The sequence below is a fragment of the Drosophila montana genome, unplaced genomic scaffold, assembly GCF_035044405.1.
Source record: "Drosophila montana isolate Dmon_TW-CO22-7 unplaced genomic scaffold, ASM3504440v1 contig_787_1, whole genome shotgun sequence".
Taxonomy (NCBI): domain Eukaryota; kingdom Metazoa; phylum Arthropoda; class Insecta; order Diptera; family Drosophilidae; genus Drosophila; species Drosophila montana.
The window spans coordinates 148,441-170,624 of NW_026999082.1; the positions used below are offsets into that span (position 1 = coordinate 148,441).

General features: G+C 42.7%; 1 long non-coding RNA gene across 1 annotated transcript; it reads left to right on the plus strand.

Moving 5' to 3' along the window:
- Positions 1–26: 26 nt before the first annotated feature.
- LOC135440091 (uncharacterized) lies at positions 27–22,111 on the plus strand. Its single transcript, XR_010438233.1, has 3 exons — positions 27–66; positions 451–686; positions 22,060–22,111. It is a non-coding gene; the product is annotated as an uncharacterized LOC135440091 (long non-coding RNA).
- Positions 22,112–22,184: the final 73 nt, after the last annotated feature.

The following is a 22,184-nucleotide window of genomic DNA, read 5'->3' on the forward strand; positions in this document are numbered from 1 at the left end:
TCTCAAGCGAATTCTCTCACACCGAAAGCGTTGCCCAACAGAAATACAAATATATAACAAATTCCGGTGTGCTGTGCCATTTGTACTGGTGGCCTTTGTTGTTTTTTTTTTTTGTGATTTTTGCGCTTGTTTTTTTTTTTTTTTTTTTTTTTTTGCAACACATAAAAATTAACCAAAGCAAGCCAAGCCAGCCAAAAGTGTGGCACAGAGCGCGCGCCGCGTGCCAGTCAAAAAGGACATCGAGCTTGCAACTTGGTCAGAGTCCACGTTCAAGTCGGCAATTGTTGCATATAACGGAGCCGCTGGCTAATTCCCGTTACAAGTTTCCCAACAGCTTCAGCACATTTTCTTTCACATTTTTTTTGCGGTGACATCCGAACCACGCTAGATCTAGCTAAATATATGCATATATTTTCATTACTTATTCTCTTCCCTCCGAAACGACTGCAGTGCAAAAACAAAAAAAAACAAATGTGAAAGGCGAAAAACGCGTTAAAAGTAATCAAAATTAATACAACAAACAAGAAGAAGAAGAAGCAGAAGAAGCAGAGGAAGAAGAAGAAGCACACACACAGCGAGAACACAACAAAAAAGGCAAGAAGCGGGCAGAAGCCGAGCGCAAAGCAAAAAGGAATACATTATTATTATCCACAAAAAGGCAATCAAAAAAGCAACAGCAACAAAAGGTAATCACTAAAGAGCCATTGCCGCTAACTTACACACACACACACACACACACACACACACATAGATACAGCCACTCTCGCCTCCCTCTCTGTCGCACACTCTCTCCAGTACTTCATGTATTGTGTAATGAAGTTGAGTTCGCCTGCCGCCTGCTGCTTCTTATGTTTTTTTTTTAGTGGGCAGGGAGCAAAACGCCGCCAACGAAATGTGCGAAAGTTACGCACAGCGTGTGTGTGTGTGTGTGCGAGTAGTGCGGTACTTTAAGAGAGTAAGCGGGAAGGAGAGCGAGCGGCATAAACACACTTGTAATTGTTGTCTTGGAGAGTTGTTGTTGTTGTTGGTGTTGGTGTTGTCGTTGTTGTTGCGCTAGGCAAAAAGTTCGAACAGCAACAAAGCAAAAACTTTGAATACTTTCAGCTATTGTTGTAGTTGTTCTTGTTGTTGCTGCTGGCTGAAATGTGTGTCAGTTGTTAAGGCATAAAGGAATTCCAAGCACACACACACACGCACACACACACACGCAGCACAATTATGTCAGCAAAATGGCAACAACAATTGGTCGCCTTTTTCTTTTTCAAGTGCAGCCGAAAAGTATGCAACAGCAACAAAGTATCAAAGAGAGCGCTGCCGCTGCCGAAGCCGCTGCCGATGCCACTCTGCCGCCGCCGCTGCGGTTGCCGGTTGCATAAGTGTCAACCGCAGCAGCAGCAGCAGCAGCAGCAGCACGCATACAGTTGGAGAGCCACTGCAGCGGAATGAAGTGCGCCAATGTTGCGTGGCAGCAAATTCCAAAAAGGGGTTAACAGCAAGAACAAGAACAAGCAGCGGCTGCGGCTGCGACGCTAGCGCTAGACGCTAACGCTGACGCTGACAGCGCTGTTGAGTGAAACGCAACGTGACAGTAACACACGCACGGCGTGCATATGTATGTGTGTGTGTGTGTGTGTGTGTGTGTGCGGTTAGCGAAATGAGAGAATAATAAAACAGGAACTGAAACTGACAACTACTTAAATATTTAAAGCAATTGCAAAAAAGGGGCGCCTGTGTGCGTGTGCGTGTGTGTGTGTGTGTGTGAAAAACACAATGGCAAAAAGATAAAAAAAAAATGACAAGCAAATCTATTGGCAACAACAACAACAACAAGCAAGCAAGCGAGCGAGCGAGCAGCCCGCACGTTGGGTCAAGCAAGCGGGCGGGGGGTAGGTGAGTCTGTATATGTGTATGTGTGTGTGTGTGTGTGTGTGTGTTGTCTTTTTTTTGGTTAGGTTTTTTTTGCTGTTAACATAAAATAAATAAAATGCGAAAAAAGTTGTGACAGCAACAGCATGAAAATTCGTTGTTGTTTTTTTTTATATTCGCTTTTATGTTGCCTGCTTTTAGGCGCCACCGCAAAATCGAATATATAGACTTTCTAATACCCTGTAGTCATCTGAAATCTTTGATATGATTTAACATAAAGATAAGGAAGTGGAGATAGAAAAGATAGAAATATATATGATATGTATATATGTATGTTTCTGTATACATATATATTCCTGAACAGCCTAAATAGTCGAGCGACTTGTTGTCTATATTCCAAACAGATAGAGAGCTTCTTATAAATAGAACACAAGTATAGATCACATTTGCAACTCACGCGTTTCAACAAATTCGATTTATTTGATTTGTGATTCATGTGCCAAATCGATAAAAATCGAACTTTAGCATCGTATCTCTATATGCATTTCGCGGAGATAACAATAACTGTAGAAACTTCATCTGCTATGCAGGTTTTTATTTGCCCTGAGCAAAGCCTTTCGATAACTTTTCCAGTTACAACATTTATCGATAATAGTCGAATGTGAAATTACTTCACATATTTCGTATATTTCGCACTTTAACTTAACTTAAAAACTAAATATCCCGAATTCGCAAATCGATAGAAATTAATATAATTTGATAAGATCTGGTTGCTTATGGAGTCTCGCTTTATATGCAAGAGCTGCTTTACAGGGTAGCTGCTCAGTCGCAAGCACTTGCAAGTTGTGTTCGTTTCTTTTTGCATATTTAATATGACAATTCCTAAATGCGATTTGTGCGTGTGTGTGTGCGTGTGTGCGACAGTTGCTGTGCCTAATGAAGTGTGGCCCACGCTTATTGCTTGACTGATTCGACTAGGCCCAAAGTCGTAGCGCCCCAACTAACTCTATTTTTCTCCCTCCCTCTCTCTCTCTCTCTCTCTCTCTCTCTCTCTCTCTCTCCCTCTCTGGCCTGCACATGTTTATTTATTGCATAACCAAAGCCAAAGGCCCCAGAGCAGGCGTCGTCCATTTGCGCTACGCTGAGGCCAGCATCAAAAGCCAAAACCCAAAGCCAATCAATCAGTTTCGCCAGCCAGGAGGGGGAGGGGGAAGGGCTGGGGCGTGGGGCGTGGAGCAGGGATCTGGCAGCAGCAGCTGCTTTGGCCAGCAACTGGAGGTGGCAATGAAATCTGTGGAGTCCGTTTGTCCAATCATCTCTACGATGACGGCCAGAAATGTACGCATGCTACTTGCCCGAAATTGAGTTGCTTCTTGCCACAATCCGTTGCAGGCACAGACCAGAAGAGACAGAGAGTCGGTGGAAGCAGGGCGAGAGGGGCTCGCATGATACAGGCCAAATAAGCACATTAGACAGCAGCAGCTTAAATTGACTTTGCCAATGACTTTCAGAACCTCATATTCAACTCGACGCTTTAACTGGTTGGGAATTATAAGCGGCGCGTGAAAAGCAATGCAATTGCTTGACATAGGTTCGCTGCGTTGCGTTGGTAGTTGGTTTAAGCTTAAAGTTTGTCGTCTTTTGTGCAAATTTGAAGCTCTATTTCTGTTGGAAATATGATTGAGGATATATTTCGGAAGTATTTCAATCCTACTTGGAGTCTTCCTGGGAAACTTACCACGAAATCCATAGTAGGTCTCTACTCAAATTCATTTTCGATTGTCTCTTTTCCTTTACAGTTTAAAGCAATTTCTAGTTGTTGGCGAATACATGAAGAAATCATGGAGAAAGGGTGGCGAAAGTGAAACTGGGAACAGGTATCTAAGAGAAGTTTCTACATATTACGTTGGTCTAGTAGTAAGTGGCTTTCGAGTCTTAAAATATACTTAAGGAAACGCAGTTTTGGAAACTATTAGCGCGCCTAGAAGTATGCTGCAAAAACGTTTTTTGCGTAATTGAGGCGAAAGTGAAATTTAGAACACAGTTAAGTGAATCCTAAATGGAAGTATGCGCTGCAAGAGCACAAAGCAAGATCCGTAGAAGGATCTGCATTGAGAGGACCCCAAGAGTTTCCCAAGTGTAAGACGTTCCGCTTCTGCCGAAGGCAAGAGCTCAAAGTTAAAGCCTTAGAAGGATGAGGTACTTAAAAGTTTCCCAATTGGAAGATATAGCCCTTATGCCGAAACCAAGAGCCGAAAGTAAAACCCTTAGAAGAATCTGGATTACCCAAGTGGAAGACGTACTCCATCTGCCCAAGCCAAGCGCAGAATGGAGACGAGCTCCCTTTTGACTGAAGCTTGGTTTGCTACGACTAGAAAAACAAGAAGAAGATTCGATGTTATTCCCAGAATCTTCCCAAATGGATTCTCTCTCTCTCTCTCTCTCTCTCTCCCTCTCTCTCTTTCTCTCTCTCTCTCTCTAACAACTTCTTGAGAAATGACTTACTCAAGTCCAATGAAAAGAAAACCAAATACATTTTTTGTCCAAAACAGAAAACAAATTGAGTTTATCAAGTGCCCCCCCCCCCCCCCCCCCCCCGCCCACTCAGCAAGGCCTTAACATTTGCAGCAATTTATTATGCCCCAAAATGTATGCCACAAATATTTTTGGATTTCTTTTTTGGCATAGAAATTGATTCGAGTCGGCAAATGAGAACAGGGCCTTATGCACTTTTCGGGCACACAATTGCCACGTGTCCACAAGCCCGCTGGGGCTGTGGCTGGGGCTGTGGCTGGGGCTGGGATTGGGATTGGGGCTGGGCCGAACAGACCGCAAAACAAATCAATCCCAGCTTGCCCCGCTCCGCCGCGCCGCGCCTGCATTGTTGTGCCGCACAAATGTTGCAGGCTTGCCATATCCGTTGGCCATATTGAAAGGCCATCTGTCTTCCGCTTCCGCAGGGGTCAACTGCTAACCGGCCGCTTCCTGCTTCCAGGCTTAACGGCGCGACGCCCCCATCCCGCCCACGCCGCCCACGCCGCCCAATCATATTTGTTTTTCTGCATTTCGAATGCATTTTGCTGCTGCGCGGGCCGAGGCGCGTGCGGGGCGTCAGCCTGCTGACCACCTGCTGACCTCCTCCTGGTTGTTGTTTTTTGTTTTTTGGCATGTCCTGTCCTTGTCCTCGTTGACCTTGTGTCAAGTGCTCGGCCCAAAGATATTGTCGTGCCTGCTGCCGCTGCCGCTGCCGCCGTATCAAAACAAGTTTATTAACAGTCTATACAGCCGACCGCCCCCTGCCCCGCCGACTCCACCCTCAAACCAATAGCCTCTGGCAGCTGTATTTTATAGCTCCCCAGCGGCACAGGGAGCACATGTGTGTGCATAGCTCGACAGCGCCTGTCAAACCCCGCGGCGACAGTTTAAGCAGCACTGTGCGCTGGGCCACACAATGGGCAAATACTGGCACAGTTTGCGGGCGGCATTTTGATACCCTGTATCCATTGAAAATGGTTAGAATGGGGGATAAAAGGTAGATGACAATTTATGTAACAAGCAGAAGGAGGCATCCCGATCCCATTGGGCATATGCATATGTACATATATAAGGGCTCTAAAGTCGGTGCGTTACAGTTTGAAAGTCACCGTGTAGATAAAGCACAATATAGCACAGAGTCACAGTGCTGATAACAGACATATTGCACAGTTATAGATTCACAGTTTTAGAGCTTGTCACAGCTCTAGTCACAGATAAACAGCGATAGTTTTACAGTCACAAGAGTATTATGTATAAAGTATGCACATAAAGAAGAGTATATTAATACTGTGACTCAAAACTATCACATCTAAGCATGGCTTCAGAGTCCGATCGCAAAGCTAACAGTTTTAGAGTCCATCGTTTCAAACGGATTGCAAAGTTCTAGAGTCACAGTTTTAGCGTAATAATGTTTGTCACATCTTTAGTCACAGCCAAATAGCCGTAGTTTTAGAGTCACAGCTTTAATGGCTTGAGAGTCACAGTTGCAGAATTACCGGTTTAGAGATTAAGCTTTACAGTAATTATGTTAAAGTTAACATTTTAAAGAGAACGATAAGAGTCTAGTTTCACTGTTTTAGAGTCACAATTTTGAGTTGTAGGTTTTAGAGTCAGCTTCAGTCACAGTTGAAGTGGCACTGTACAGCAAAGCACAGTTCTAGATGCAGCAAATAATAATATTGTTATAAAAGTGAGAACAGATATGTTAAAAACATGGGATATTGTTTGTGTTTGAAAGCCGTTAAGCTAACAGCTGTCGCTTAACAGCTGGTAAGGTAACAGCAGTCGCTTAACATTGCAGTTTTTACAGCTTAATGACAGAAGCTAGAATTAACGCAAAGCTTGCGTTAGTTTAATTAGCTTCTTTTATGAGTTCATTTAGTGGGCTTTGCTTTGGTAAATGTGAGCTTAATCATGTTAAGCGCTTTAATTAGGCTGTATTTAATTAATGTAAAATTAAAATATGTATTCGCGTTTTGGGTAGGTGTGTCTATTTTCTGTTTTTTTTATTATTTGTTTTTAAACTTTTATTATATATTTAATTTTTAAACTTTTTTTATATTTATTTTAGAATTTTATTTTATTAAGTGTTTTATATATATTTTTGGTTTACCTATTTTTTTTAAATATTTATATATTATAATATAATATAATATTTTAATATCCTAATTATAAAACACGCATTTCCGTTTCGTGAGGGAATATCTTTTTTTTTTTTTTTTTTTTTATTCAGTTCTTAAATTTTGATTTTTTTATTAGGTTTTGTGTGTATACATATAATTATTTAAATATTTTTTATATTTTTTGTTATTCTTAAATACATTTTCTATTTTTTTTATAATCATTTTTTGTATTTGTTTTTGTTTATTATTATTTTTGTTTATTACTATTTTTATAAATATTTTTTAAAATTCCACATAAAACATTCGTTTTATTTATTTCTTAAATGTTTTTTGTATATATTTCTTTGAATTTTTTTGTTTTTTCCACCTAAAACTCACGTTCTTATAATTATAATAATATATATTATTTTGTTTTATTTTTTGGCATATAAAACGCATATTCGGCCCACGGTGCGTGGCCGTCGCCGCGAAGTCGCCTCTCTGCGTAGCATACTTTTCAGCGCCGCTCGGTCAAGCACGTGCGCAATATGTAAATTTTTATTTCGGGACTACGCTTCTTGCTCTTCTCCGAGTGTGTGTGTGTGTGTGTGTGTGTGTGTGTGTGTCGGAGTATGCGTGTGTGCTGCCTAAGCAGCTTGTACGCTCACATGCGCTCGCTTGCTCATTGCTTTTAATAGCCAACAACACGCCACGCATTAATTTATGACTTTGTCCGCTGCTGTCGGCAATGTGGCGATAGAAGGGGAGGGGAGGGTAGTGGAGGGGTGGGGAGCGGGAGGGGGGTTTGTGTGTAGACAATGGCAAGCAGCGAACGGAGTTGGCAAAACGCTCGCTGTAATTAAAAATTAAAGCAATCCGACTTGGCTGGCCTGGTGCCGATTCTGCAGTGGCTGCCAAACTGTAGACGCCAGCTTGTCGTCTGCCGCAAAGTCGCAGCATACTTTTTGGCTGTCGCTGTAAAACCATTATGCCCAGTTGCTGTTGTTGTTGTTGTTGTTGCTGTTGTTGTTGGCGGGATCTTTGTGCTTGTTGTGTGGCTTGCTTTGGGGCGGCTGGGCGTGGCACTGTTGCTGTTGTTGTTGCCATTGCCTCGTATTTGCCTTGCTTTGGCCCATTGTTTGCCTGCCGCATGTGTGTGTGCGTGTGTGTGCGTGTGTGTGCGTGTGTGTGTGTGAGTGTGTGGTTGCTTACTGTGTCAATATTTTTTGGCGTGAGCCTTTGCTTTTAGCCACATGACAAGTAAATATGGCAGCTCGACTGAAACAAAGCACAGCTTGCCCAGTCGCAATCGCAGTCGAAGTCAAAGTCTTCGTCGCAGCCTCCGCCTCAGACCTCCCCCCCCCCCCTTCCACCCTACCACCAGCTTTCTGTTCAAGCCTTCGCCGCAAGAGGGAAGTGCTAAAGTTTTTCCAAGTTTTTCCATGAGAGCTGCTGTCGCTGGTGTTCTTTTTATATACCCTCTAAAAGGGTTTATTAATTATGTTAACAGGCGTGCAGCTCTTTGAGGTAGGCAAAATATATGCCTCTATTAATATATATTTATATATATATATATATATATATCTCAGTCTTGCCTGGGTCAGGTGTATTGCCTAACATTTTTTATATCACGATTTCACTCATTTTCCGCTCGTGGAAATTTTTACATTTTTTATATCCCTAACTCCCAAGTCCCAAGATATTTTTCGCCTATTTAACTGCCTTGGTGTGAGCCTAAAAGCCGCAAAATAAACTTGTGCACATACAACCTTTGGCCTATAGTTTCCACCCAAAAGAGGTGAATTTTGTGAAAAGCTTGAAATACGTGTCCAATATATTTGCATAAAGTTCACTTGAAATAAGTGTAAAGCCAATCGATAAACAAAAGAATTTCGTGAAATCGTTTTCCGTGACTTTTCCACGCTTGCGGGTGGAAATATCCTAAAGTAAACTAACATCAGATAAGTTAATTACATTAAAATGTCAGCTTTCTAGCTGTGAAGGTTAGGGCTGTGCGTGGATCAATCAGTCGATCTTCAATCAGTCAATCAGTAATCAGTCAGCCAAGCAGCGTTATATGAAGGGATTTAGTTACAGAGTTCACTCGACGCTTGGAATGGAATGGAATCAAAAATTAGTGCTAGAAACTGCACGAATTTATATCCATTCTATTTTTTACCTTTGAATCTAGAATTTCGAAAAATAAATCGAAGCGAATTTGAATTTTTGTAAAAATAAAATGAATCCCAAAAAACGTTTGTCAAGAATCGACTTTTATTCGGGAAGAAGAACTTCTTCTAACGGTTTTCATGATATCCTAAAATATCTAAATTTCCGTCAGAGAAACATTTTTGTTTTTCAAGATCTTCGATTAAATTTTACGCCCGATCACCTGATATCGCCTTGATAAATCTTTTACAGATCGAACTACTATATCATATAAGACAAGATTTTCCGAATTTTCCCGAATATTATGATATAGAATGGAAGATATTATGGAATTTCTATTCCACAATTCTCGTTTATGTTTGCCGGAGAGTATTTCTTGCTTTGGCCACACGCAGATAGCTGTTGTTGCTTCTGCTTCTTCCTCTGCCTCTTCCTCTTCCTCTTCTTGCACCCCTTCTGCTACTTCTTTCATTTTGTTCCATTTTTGTTGTCGCGTCGCGTCGCGTCGCGCAATCGAAAAAGTTTTTATGACACAATTTTCTATTGTGTTTACCATTTGCTTTGCTGCTTCTTCCTATTTATCAGCTACAGCTGCCACTCTTCTTCTTCTTCTCTCTGCTTGGCACACTTTCGATTTTCGATTTGGGATTAGGTTTTCTAGGTTCTGGCGCTCGAACTTCAAAGGCTGTGGCTATCTTGGCTCCAGCGCCCGGCTGCCGAAAAATGCTCGTGTAAACCCTTGACTGCCACGCCCAACGCCTTCGGTTTGGCAGCTATTTTTAGCTGTCGCTGGGGCGTCAAAACTGGGGCGTCGAGTGTGGGCGTGGCCGGCGCGCGCGAACGTATAAGCGGCACAAGGATACGAAATATGTCGCTGGGGCCAATGCAAAGAAGTTGCATGCAAAGAAAACTACCATGTCATGTGCTGGGCGAGGGGCGGGGATGGGGGGTCGACTGGACGAAGGGCAGAGGTAGGAGGAGAGGTGTGGCACGAGGGGGTGGCGAGGGGGGGGGGGGCGTTGCAGTGTTAGACACTGAAACGAAACGACGTTTTGCAATTTCGCGCTGCAGCAGCGCGAAAGCAATGAAAATGAAAAAGAAAATGAACTCAAGAGAAAATTATGTGTTGCATACTTACGTGCGCCGCACTGACCTTGCGTGCGCTGCAGTCCAACGGGTGAGGGCAGGGGAGGGGAGGGGAGAGGGTTTGTACAGTGGGTAGCTCGGTGCAAGGTGCATAGACTTGGCCAGGTGTTCGACTGTCTGTGTGCCCGTGTATTTTATTGCTCTGCACGTTTTGGGCACAGTTCTAATTGGATAGGGAGACGCGCTGCTCAACCGGTCTCTGGGTCAAAGCGAATCGATATGGCGCTCGAGGGGCGTGGCAAGGCAATTCGCAACGCATTAAATGCAGCTACAACAGCAGCAGCAGCGCGTGCAGCGAGGCACACGGCCATCCAAAAGCTGATAAGCCGCCGCCGCAACAATCAAGTCAAGTCGAACCAAATCAAATCAAATCAAACCAAATCAAATCAAATCAAATCAAAGCAAATCAAGTCCAATCACGTTCCAGCCAAAAGCCCTTAACCAAGCGCCAAGCTGGCTGCCACTCGCTTTCATTTCACAATTCACAATTCACAAAATTTGACTGATTTATGAGTCGCTCGTCGAGCTGTGCAGCTGAATTGAATGAGCATGTGATTAGATGCCATTGTGCGTGCCCGAATGCGGCATGAAAGGATATAATCGCTAAAGCTATCTCTAATCGCTTAATAGCCCAGCAATTGAGCCAGTTGGCAAATTCAATGGGCACCCAGTCACGGGTTAAGTTCTACGAAAACTTCTGGCACTTTCAATGCAACCAAATCAACTTGAACGCGTGGAAGCTGGATAATTCGATGGAAGTTAAGTTCCGCAAGGTTTTCCGGCAATTCCGGTGATCCCAAGGTCGGCATTCCCATATTCCTCAAAACAAGCCTGAATGATATGTCTATTTCCAGGAATTTTTCAAGTTTCAAGATTCAAGTATCAGGCCAGTTTTCTTCTTACCAACTAGCTTACTTATTCCTAGGAATTTCGCTAATCATTGTTGCTATCATTATTCTCCGGAATTTTTCAAGATATTTCCTTTAATTCTTCATAGTACTTCATAGACCAGCTCAGACATTATCCTGTTTGCAATTGATATTTATTCCATGTTCCATAAGGAATATTTTTGCAACACGCGTATAGTATGGCAGCTTAATCAAATGCCCGACCCACACAGATGAAGGCCCAAGGCACGCAGCGTGGATAGAGAAGCCCAATCCTGTCGCCGGGCCCTGAAAGCCGTCTTCCCAAAATCAAGGCTAAGCAAATGCACACGCCTATATATATATATATATATATGTATATATAGATAAAGATATAGGTTTTGTTAGTTTGGGCTTTTGCTTTGCTCGCGCAACGATAGGAAATGCCAATCAATTAGCTGAGCCTTGGACTTGGACTTGGACCCACGGCGAGCACTTAAGGCCTGATCTAAGTATAAGCGAATTAGCCCGAGCTGAGCGTCGACTCACGCTTACATCAGCTTTTGGGTATAATAAGGTATTTTGGTGCATCGAAGAGAGCTTTTTTAGCCTTCGGAATTGGAATCAAGTTTAATCAGCTGCAATAAGAAAACAGAATTTCTCTCAATTAATTTTGTCGTACCATCTCAATTTCTATCCTTGACGAATTTGAAAGCCTAATCTTCAGGAGTTTAATGAAATTCTTCGACTATTGAGTCCCAATCAGCCTATTCGTAATGCTCTGCATTCATGTTTTGCTTGAAGCTACTTATTTGAATGATTCAGAATTGATGACTTCCGTTCACAGTGAACCAAAACAATGACCAAAAAATACATCTCGTTGGCAACAATTGTATGCATGTGGAGCGCACATAACATGCACCCCATTGATGGGAGGTGAGGCCTATCTCTGCTGGTCTATGGGCAAAGCATCCGGCTGATACGCAGAGCATAGTTTTAGCCGCATTTGTGTGCACCACAAAACTGTCACAAAGGAAGCCAACTCTAACAGAGGCTAGCCTCGGCACAAGTCCATCCCGTGTTCCCGTTCGCAGTCGTGCTTAGTTCTCATTTTTGGTGCAATGCCTAACACGGAATAGTTCATTTCGCGATCTATTCCATCTGGTTGTCGGATTAGGGTTTCGTGAACATCATCGCTTGGATGAGCTCGAGTCAAGTACCGTGCAGTCACCATTCGCTGGACTAGTATCCAGGGCTATCACATGGAGGTCATAGACAGCTGGAGGAATCCATTGTGTCTGTAAGTCCATTTCTCCATTGCCTTACGAAGTCTGTTTAGTTGTGTTCTTTCCTGGAACTCCGGGAGTAGGAACAATCGGTCGAAAGTCAAGTTCTTCCAATGTTTACATGTCAACTCTTGCTTTTCTCCTTTAGACCTTTCTGTGCTCTCAAGTATTATTTGTGCTAGAGATAACTTGAAGGCATCTAAATTTAAACTCAAATCTAGTCCTTGTTTATTTTTGAGCAATCCCTTTGGCTTGCTCCCACCTAACCGCAATTCCCTTACCGTTTAATTTCCGCTAACGGATTTCTTTTCGCCCCACCTCTCAGGGATATCAGGCTCACATGTACATATGTATTTCAACTGCGCTCGCTGGCAATTCAATCTGCGATTTCTTTTTTGCTGACTTCGCCCCCAACTGATTTCCCTAGCCCGGCATTCATTCTCTTAGTTATATTCCGGCTGAGTTCGAGCTGGGCGTGGCCACGCCCACACTCACACCCACATCCACACCCAGGCACAGCGCAAGCATTGTCTTTGTGAGCTCTTTGTATTCTGAGTTGTGTTTTGTGTAATTGTTGCAACAATTGTGTACGTGGCAGATGGAGAGCGAGCCGGGGGTACGGCAGCCGTAAGGGTCAAAGGGGCAAAGCCAAAACAAATAAGCAAAGCATATTATGTAGCACGATGCTGCGAGCTATGCCGCAGCAACAGCAGCAATGACAACAAGAGTGCTCAAGGCGGGAGTACTCGACGAGGAGATGCCCTGTGACAAGACAAGCATTCCAGCCTTGCCCCATTCTTGCTGTGCTTCGATCATAAATATGGCATACAAAAGAACGGGGAGGAATAGAAATATGATATTATATATACATATATATTGTATACTATACGAGAGTCTATATTCTAAAGTCAGTAGCTCTAGCTGCTGTAAGCGCCGAGATATGCTGATAAAACTTGATTTCGTCACGCAAAGAGTTATCGATTATTTTCAAAGCTGTAAGTCTCTAGCAAGACTCGGATCAAGAAGTTATTCCCTTTACGAGGTCGGAGTTGCCTTCTTCTGCCTGTAACGTGTGTTTGCTTAAGACTATTATACCCTTTAGCAGTCAATTTGTAATGGGTATATAACAAGTGTTGCCTGGTTAGCGTAAAAATGCCGTGTAATAGGAAAGGGCGAAGGAGACAGAGAGAGAGAGAGGTTGCGGGTGGAGAGCAGTTATATCTATGTTATTGTTGCATTTTGTTGCACATGCAACAGCAGAGCACACACACACACACACACACACACACATACGCACACACGCATTTGAGCAGTCGTCAGCAACATTGACAGCACGACAACCTGAGCTGGCACAGAGTGAGGGAGGGGGGTGGAACGGGGGTCGGCTTAACCCAGTTTCGAGCAGAGCAAAATATTAGAGATCTTGGAAAAATCAAGCAATTAGTCAAGTGCAAGAAAAGCTTAGATAAGTCCGTGTAGAGCCCTTAACTCAATTCGACAGAGAGCAAGTTATGCGGGGCAACGGGGCGATCGGGGGCAAAGCGGAAATGCCACAGCAAAGTAGCTGCAACGGGAGCTAAAGTGCTTTAGGAATTCCTGGAAACTTCACTTGGCAAACAGAACAAACCTCTGGCTGGGCTAAGGAGTTTCTGCTTTAGCTCAAGAGCTTAAGCAGTTTGCGTTGGGCTGGCTACTTGACTGTAAGACAAATCTGTTCCAGCAACAAAAGCAAATGAAGCTTATGTCTGAAACCGAAGAGCCAGAAGCTAGGCTGTGCTACAAATTACAACTTTAATGAGAAGGAATGAGAGCAACAGTCAAAGCTGCAGCCTTGGCACCGATTTCACTTGGGGTTTTTATGTGTGCCGGCAAAAAGTGCTCTTAACTTTATGCAACATCTTCTGCCATAGATAACTTTAAGCATTGGATTGGGCTCTTTGGCCCGGACCAGCTAGCAAAGCAACAGAGCGAAACGGGCCCCAAAAGTTTATTAATTTTTAAATAGCTGAGAACGTCAGAAATGGCCAGAGGTGAGACGAAGCCGAAGACGTTCAAGATGAGCACTCGGCTGGGTCGACCGGGTGGGTCGACCGGGTGGATTTAATGGAGCAGAGCTGGGTCGGTCCGGTTGGGTGGCTGCTGCCACACTGCCAGCCTGTTGGCTGCTTCATTTACTTGATGACAAACTCTCATAAATAATGCGAATGCTCTATTAATATTTAAAACCCACCGGAAATTAAATGTGTGCACGTCGAAAGAGCAGGGCCTAACCGAAGCTTTCGCTGGTATACGGAACGGTTGCCAACCGATTCGGGTGAACTCGACCAACCGATCGATCGATGGCAGTAGCCATATATTCAATCCTTAATCTAACCAACGATAACGTTATCTGGGTCGCAGCCATGATTATCAAACTAGAGATTCACCAAGCCCCTAAATCTTCCACTCTACAGTAATGACTCCTAGACTTTGTCTCGTTATAGGCTGACAACTGAGCAGGGGAATGTGCAATAATATTGGATATGCTGAAATCATCGAAACCTTTTAGGCTAAAAATCTCTACTTTCATTACCTAAAAGAACTGCTGGACCTGCTTAAGTAGATAGCTTAAGATATTGGCATAGGAATAATAATAGTCGGAGGGTGGTCAGGAAAAGCAGCTCATCAAAGACGCATCCAAGTCTTCCGCCTGACTGTTGAGGCATCCATGAAATAGGGCAGATATATAAAGCTATCAGAGAGAAAGGCTTAAGGCAAACTGTTTGCTAGTGGAACTCGATTTGTGCGTGAAAGATTCATTACTTTCTGCATATTTGAAATTTCTGGCAGCACCAACTTCCGAGCAACCTAAGCGAATAACTTTATAGATCTCAACTTGAAGCTTACTTCGAATTGAAAACTCAGTCTAACGAAAAAAGACAAAGCTCAACCGAGGGAGCTAGCAGGTAAAGGGTTAAGGGGTAAAATCCCTTTTAAATATAACCTTTTCAGCTTAGGAGTTTACCAAAGGAAAACTAATCAGGGCCTTAAATTCCAGGGAAGAGCCAGCACAACGACTGACAGCCGCAGGTCAACGAAATCTTTGGGCGCATCTTAGCCGGAATTGAATTTGGCTCTATCAAAAGAGCTTAAGAAAATACCAAAACGGATTTAATCCATTCCCCTGCAACATCGACAAATTTTCAACTTTTCCACTGTGGCATTGCGATGCTGTTGCACGGCAATTTGTAGCTCCATTTGGTGCACTTGGCTCGTTGGCCTTGTCCACTCGTGTTAATTTTTACGACGTGCTCAAAGTGAGCCATAAAATAAACGAACGACCAGCGTGAGTAGACGCAACGGGGCAGGTGGCCTATCGCAGTAACAAGCAGGTTAGAGTGCTCCAGTCGGGTGTATCCGCCTTAGCAGTTACCCTGTACCCAGCGACGAGCTGCCGTTAAAAATTAACTTCTTTCTATGCATATCTTGAGGTTAACACTCATACAAACATAGGCACACACATACATAGACTCTCGCTCTTTACCTGCGGCAGGATTTTATACTTCCACTTTTTGAAATGCGTTCTTCAACAACTTCGGTGTTTATTGTCCGATCCTATTGAAACTTTCAATTCTTATATATGACATCCAAATGTAGTTATCTAACAAAGACCAAGACGGCATCTACATAAGCAGCTTCGCTGTGGAACGTGGGTAAATAATCAAAATCGTATTTCAGAATCTGGATCCGAACGAGATTAAAGATATCAAATTTGATGCCTGTAGCTCTTACAATCTCCGAGTTTCGCTCAAGATATCTTGTTTTAAAATCGATATTAATCGATTTTTGAGAAATGGGCAAACATGTCGATAATTTCGAGAGTAACAATTTCAATTTACAAGTCTTCAGCTTGAAAAGCAACCGAGATAGATACATAGATACATATCAACAAAACTATCATGACCTTTTCTAAGCATTTTCTGTGGGTACAGGGTATAATTAAAATATGTGTCCAACCCATTGAGGCCAAGAAAAGCTGGCCAGCTGCCTGGCTGCCTGCGTTTTTTTGTGGGGCAAGGTGAAAGCTGAGACCCAAACGTTGACGCGCGCTGCCTGTCGCCAGCGTCAGAGCCATCGACAGCAGCGACGTCAACGTCGGCGTCGGCGTCGACGTCAGAGGCGAAACGCCGTGTGGTCGGTCATTCGGTCGCCAAACGACGTCAACGTCAACGGGCCACAGCCAAAGCCAAAGTAGTTGTGGTTCTTGGCAGCACCACATAACCCACCCCCAGCCCCTACCCCTGTTCGGCAACCCCTTCCCCTTCCCCTCTGTCCAGTGCTCTGTCACACAGCATCAAGCCCCCCATCCCCCTTCCAGTGGGAGTTGGGGCAACAGTTTTGCGGTTCGCATTTAAAATGCATGTGCCGCTGACAGCGTCGGTTTATGGCTACCTGCCACGCCCACATTGAAATATTGACCAATTTTTGACAGGCAGAACGAAAAATATATGTACATATATCCGAGTGACGTCACGGCTAATATTGTGCGCCCGACTTGATTGCAGTTGATGTGGTTGTCGTTGTTGTAGCCGCAAGGCCTGTTGCTCCTTAATTAAGTTTATAACAAAGCGGCGAGAGCGCACGATGTGCCTGTATCCGACTACGAGATACCCTGTATGCGCACACTCGATCGAAAATGGCTGTTATAGACCAAAAATTAATACTTATAATCTATTCAACTTTTTCAGTTCGATTTTGGTTTTAGAAAACTAAAAGAAAATACTAGCTAAAGGCATGCCATAATGCCTTGGTAGCTTCTAGCGACAGATCAGCATAGACAGCAAATCGATATTTATCGATTACGCAAGGAAATTTTCAAACCTTTTGCAAGCGCATCACGAGAGCGAGAAATTTGAAATGTTAAAGTCTTTAGCTGGCATCGCTTGCCAGCCACAAAGCCAATATGCCCGCTTTGCTTTAAGACCACTTCAACCATAATAAGCTACATCTTGAGTCAAGTTCTTAACTGGGTCAGCGGCGCCACAATGCACTTTGCCGCCAGACCTGCTGGAAAACGCACTAAAGCCAGCCACAAACTCATTAATGCCTGAGAGCCTTTTTCGCCAAAATCCGCGTCGACTAATAAGCCACTAACTACAACAACAACAACACCTACAACAACAACAACAACAATGTGCCTGGCACAAGATAATCTGTCGCTTGTTGTTGTTTTCTGCATTTTAATGAATTTAAACATTACTGAGCCAGCAGCAAAAGACAACAAGCAACAGAAACAACAAACAAACAAGATATTAAGTAATAATAACAACAACAGAGGGCGCTGCAGCTACAAAATGGCGCTTGGCTCGAATGCGTTAGTCGCCATTTTGCGCGTCCCTGGAAAATTGTTGAAAAGTTTTTAATGAGCCAACACGCCGCCACAGCGGCCAGTCTCCCAGCATTTTAATTGCAACAACAATCTGGGGCGTTTCCGCTGCTTGCAACATTTATTTGAGTCATCTCTGTAATTGATAGGCTATAACTAGAGCGCGACTAGCACCTTTGGATATGGCTGCAAGGGGCCATAATTAACTGTGGCGCAGCGAAGCATCTCAGACATCCCTTACGCGTAATATATACTATATATATTTGCATCTTCTGACCCAACTTTTGCCCGCTTTCGTCTTAATTAGGCCGATGAAATGTTTACCCCGCAATTTATGCGCAACCCTATCAATGTCTTAGTTAACAAGGTAATAATTAAACGCAAGCGTTGACCCCATTTCCGCTGTTGAATAGAATGGATAATTGCGGGCAATTAACGGACGTTGCCGCGTAATCTTATAAATGCAATGTATTACTGAATTTCTCGCTTATTAACAATTGCTGCGGGAGTTGAACCAGCTACTTTTGTTGATCCGAATCTCAGAACACTTAGCTACATTGACTTATGACCTCAGGATTCACGCTTTTGTGTTTTTGGCTCAAAAAATGAACAATTGTTGAGGGAGTTGAGCCAGCGACTTGCCCCTTGCTGGTCCGACGCTGAGATACCTAGGCCCCATAGACATATGACGTCAGGATTGCAAACTGTCATCACGCGTTTGTGTTTTCGGCTAAAAAAAAATGGTCATCTGCTGCGGTAGTCGAGCCAGCGACTTGTCGCTTGCTGGTCCGACGCCTAGATACCTTAGCCACACAGAATCATGACGTCATGATTGCAAACTGCCATCACGCTTTTGTGTTTTTGGCTCAAAAAATGAACAATTTCTGCGGGAATTGAGCCAGCATCTTGCCGCTTGCTGGTCCAACGCTTTGATACCTAAGCGACACAGACTCATGACGTCACAATTCCAATGCACAACTTGTTTTTATGCATTTCATACGAACTACGAACATATTTGTGAGTTGAATTTTTCAAAATCCCGTCTAAGTGTCAATTTTATTACCCAAAGGGTCAGTCCCGCAGCTGCCCCTTTGCTCTTTCAGCTTGGGCTATGCGTTGTTTATCGTTTAGTTAGTAAATAAAAATTCCTTTATGCATATTGCAGTATCCGAAATGTCGACTATTCCTGATCTCTATACGAAATTTGGTTCCCCTTAGCTGTAGAAGCGCAAAAAACCAGATTTTACAATCGATTTCCCTACGCTCAAAAGTGTAAGTCTCCAGCGCCTGAAAATTACCTTAAAAGGTTCTTTTCTTTTTAAATCTATTGGCCAATCAATCGAAAACTTAATCTGTGCGTCATTAACGAGCATTTATGTCTAAGCCCTTAAGTCGCTGGCTCTTATAGTTAACGAGCTCGGCGCGTGCATGCGGACAGACAGAGATGCTTCCTACTGCCTGTCGCTTGCACTTGCACACACAGTTCGAGTGGGGCTAAGAGAGGGAATAACAAAGAAAAGACTTGGGGCAAACTAATTGGGATCGAAACAATATTGGCTGCAGCAGGCACACGTTACATGCGTGGACGAGGATAAGCCTCTTATTAGGCATAATGCAACCTGCTGACGCACATGGAAGCGACTACACACGTAAATAAATAATAAACCAATTATAATGGATTTCAGTCGAAAAACAACAAACAACAATTTGCAATGCGCGTGGCAGCATTGTCGAGTGCAGTTAAGAGAAATCCATCTAGATACAGATGCGTGTTATGCAGATTATTCCGTTTATTATATTCGGGCGTAGCGCTCGCTTCAGCCCCAATAAAGCCGCAGCTGTTGTGAGTGCTGTTGTCAGTTGTCGGTGAATTAAAGCCGCAGCCACCGCATATTCCAACATCCATTCACACACACACACATACCATCAGCACAGATTGCGTATACGCCCGGTGCAACGTGAACGGCAACTGCTTTCATAATTAATTGCGAAACAAGCTCACGATTTGCACAATTTCTGCATAAATGCACACGCAAAATCAATGTGATTAGATAAACGGAAACGAAACGGGGGCCAAGGGGGCCAAGGGGGCCGAGGGGGGCCGAGGGGGGGGCCGAGGGGGGCCGAGGGGGGGGGGGCCGAGGGGACATGGTCATCACATACTAATTGCATTAATAATACAGGCGCGAATCGAGCCGAACAATAGACATGGCCGATTACCACTGACAACGGGCTGCATCGAATACGATTTCCCCCACTTGCCATCGATTACGCGACGACCTATTGCAGTGCGATTTAACAATATTATTTGGCACTTCTCTTTCATGCATATTAATTGACATATTATATTATTTATAGTATTTTACGAGTAATTTGCATTATGTCGTTTTCGGTGAGGTTTTTAAAGAGGATTTTCACGATGTATGCATTCAAACACATGCAAAGCAGCATATACATACGAATGTGATAGTTGTTACTTTTATTTTAAATATAACAAAAAATAGTTATGTTTATAATACTTACCCGTTTTTTCAATGGCTTCCGTCAAAGCCTTAGCCACCGCCTCCTCTATTGTTCAAGCCGGCGTCTCCTTCCTTGCTCAAGTCTCCTCACTTTTCAGTGAAGCATATGAGACTTATTTGAGTTAATGAGAATCGCATAGTAGGGCATTACCCAAAAATACATATTTCTTTCATTTTTAACGCAGCTAGAGCTAAACTTGGTCTTTATTATGAAAATTTAAAATATATGCATACATTCATGTACATAATATTACATATACATAATATATGCATATATACGTGTACAAGTATATATATTACAAACTTACCCACATTCACACATATACACTTATATATTTATATATACATGTGCATACATACGCTCATGCATTCATATATACTGCATAATGCATACATACGTACACTCATCAATACATACACGCATAAATACACAAATGCAAACACATGTACATACACTTATGCATACACACATAAATACACACTTACATACATTCACATATACATATGTATATACATAAATACATACACACATTTACATACATACATACATACATACACACTTACATACAAACATACATACCTACATACAAACATGCATACATGCACACATAAATACACACACATACATACACACAAACATACATGCGTGATTACATACAAATATATATATAGACTCACATACATAGAAAATATGGATATTTTCCACTAATATCTCATAGCTGCGAGTGAAATTTCCAAAATCACTGAACTACGTATTCATTAGGTTCTTATGAGTCCGAGCGGACAAAACTCAGGGCTTGACCCAATCAACTTTTGACCCGTGTTTATTAACCAAAAGTGTGAAACTCGTAGCTGATGAATTTTCCCAAAGATTTTTACAACAGTTGCAGGTGGAATTTTCCGAAACCCCGTCTTAATGTGCACCTACATCACATCAACTACAGTAAAAATTTCATCTTCCTAGCTCTTACGCTATGGGCTGTGCGTTGATCATCAATCAGTCAGTCAGTCAGTCAGTCAGTCAGTCGGTCAGTCAGGACAAACAGTTTTTTATATAGAGATATCTGATATAACTCAACTTAATGCGTAATTTCTTAAATTCGTTTTTAAGCGTAATCACTTATATAAACCTTGTTCGAGCACCCTACTTCGAATCATTACGAAATAGAAAATATGATCTGCCGGAAAGAAATATTAAAAAAAAAAGATAAAAATGTATTTATTATCTAAAAGGGGGAAAATTGTAATTGGATACAGGATGAATTCTTGTATCGACAATCCTTGCAGAGGGTGCATTTGATTGCGTCACGAATTGCATTTGTCCCCATAATATGGCTATTTAATTACCTTTATAATATTTATATAATATGTCGGCTATCTCCAGTTCAAGAGTCAATAAGTAACAAGTCTAAGCCTCAAGTTTCTACATATATATTTCGCTAGCTTCATAATATACTAACGGGTATACCCCGGCCTTGCCCGTTATACGTATAAAAACAATTCTCTGGAATATTTTTGAAAATGAGTTTGAAATCACTGTTGTGGGTAGAATTTCTCAAATCGCTGAAACATTAAGTTCTTATGTAGAGCTTTGAAAATAAGGTTGTAGCAAATGGGAAAAAACTTAAAGTTCGCCCAAAAAACTTGGAGGAATTGATTTTCCGAAAAGTGTGAAACATGTATCAGATGAATTTGAACAAAGATCTTTGGAAATGAGTTTGAGGTCGATCGAGTGGTAAAAAAAAAAAAGATGTATACAAATTTTTCGTGATTTTTCCACATTTGTGGGTGGAAATTCTTAAAACCACGCGCACCTCCATTACATTAGGTAACTGCAGTGAAAATGTCAGCTTCAGTCAGTCTTAAGCTGAGCGGAAATCTGATGTGATAATTTTTGATATTTGATATTTTGCGAAAATGTTTGCTTTTATTTTCTGATGTGATACTCCAAGTATTGCAGAGTTGTGGGGGAGGGGGTGGGGGAGGGGGGGGGGGGTGTTAAGGATTATATATTTGCGTGGGCTGTGCTTGACAAGGGGGATATGTTTAGGGGTTGGCAATGCAGCAAAACGAACTCTTTGTATTTGCTCATTCTATCCATTTGTCTCGCTCGTACTCGTTATCTTTGCAATATATGAACTTGCTCTTGAAAGTATGCTATAAACTAGTTTTGTTTTGTCCTCTTCTTGCCCATCTTTGCAGTGCCATATGCAACCGATAAGACTGTGTGAAGTGGTCAACAACAACAACAACAAGCGCCAACAACAACAGCAACTGAAGCAGCAGCAGCAGCAGCAGCAGCTAACAATCTAGTCGGCGTGTGTGTG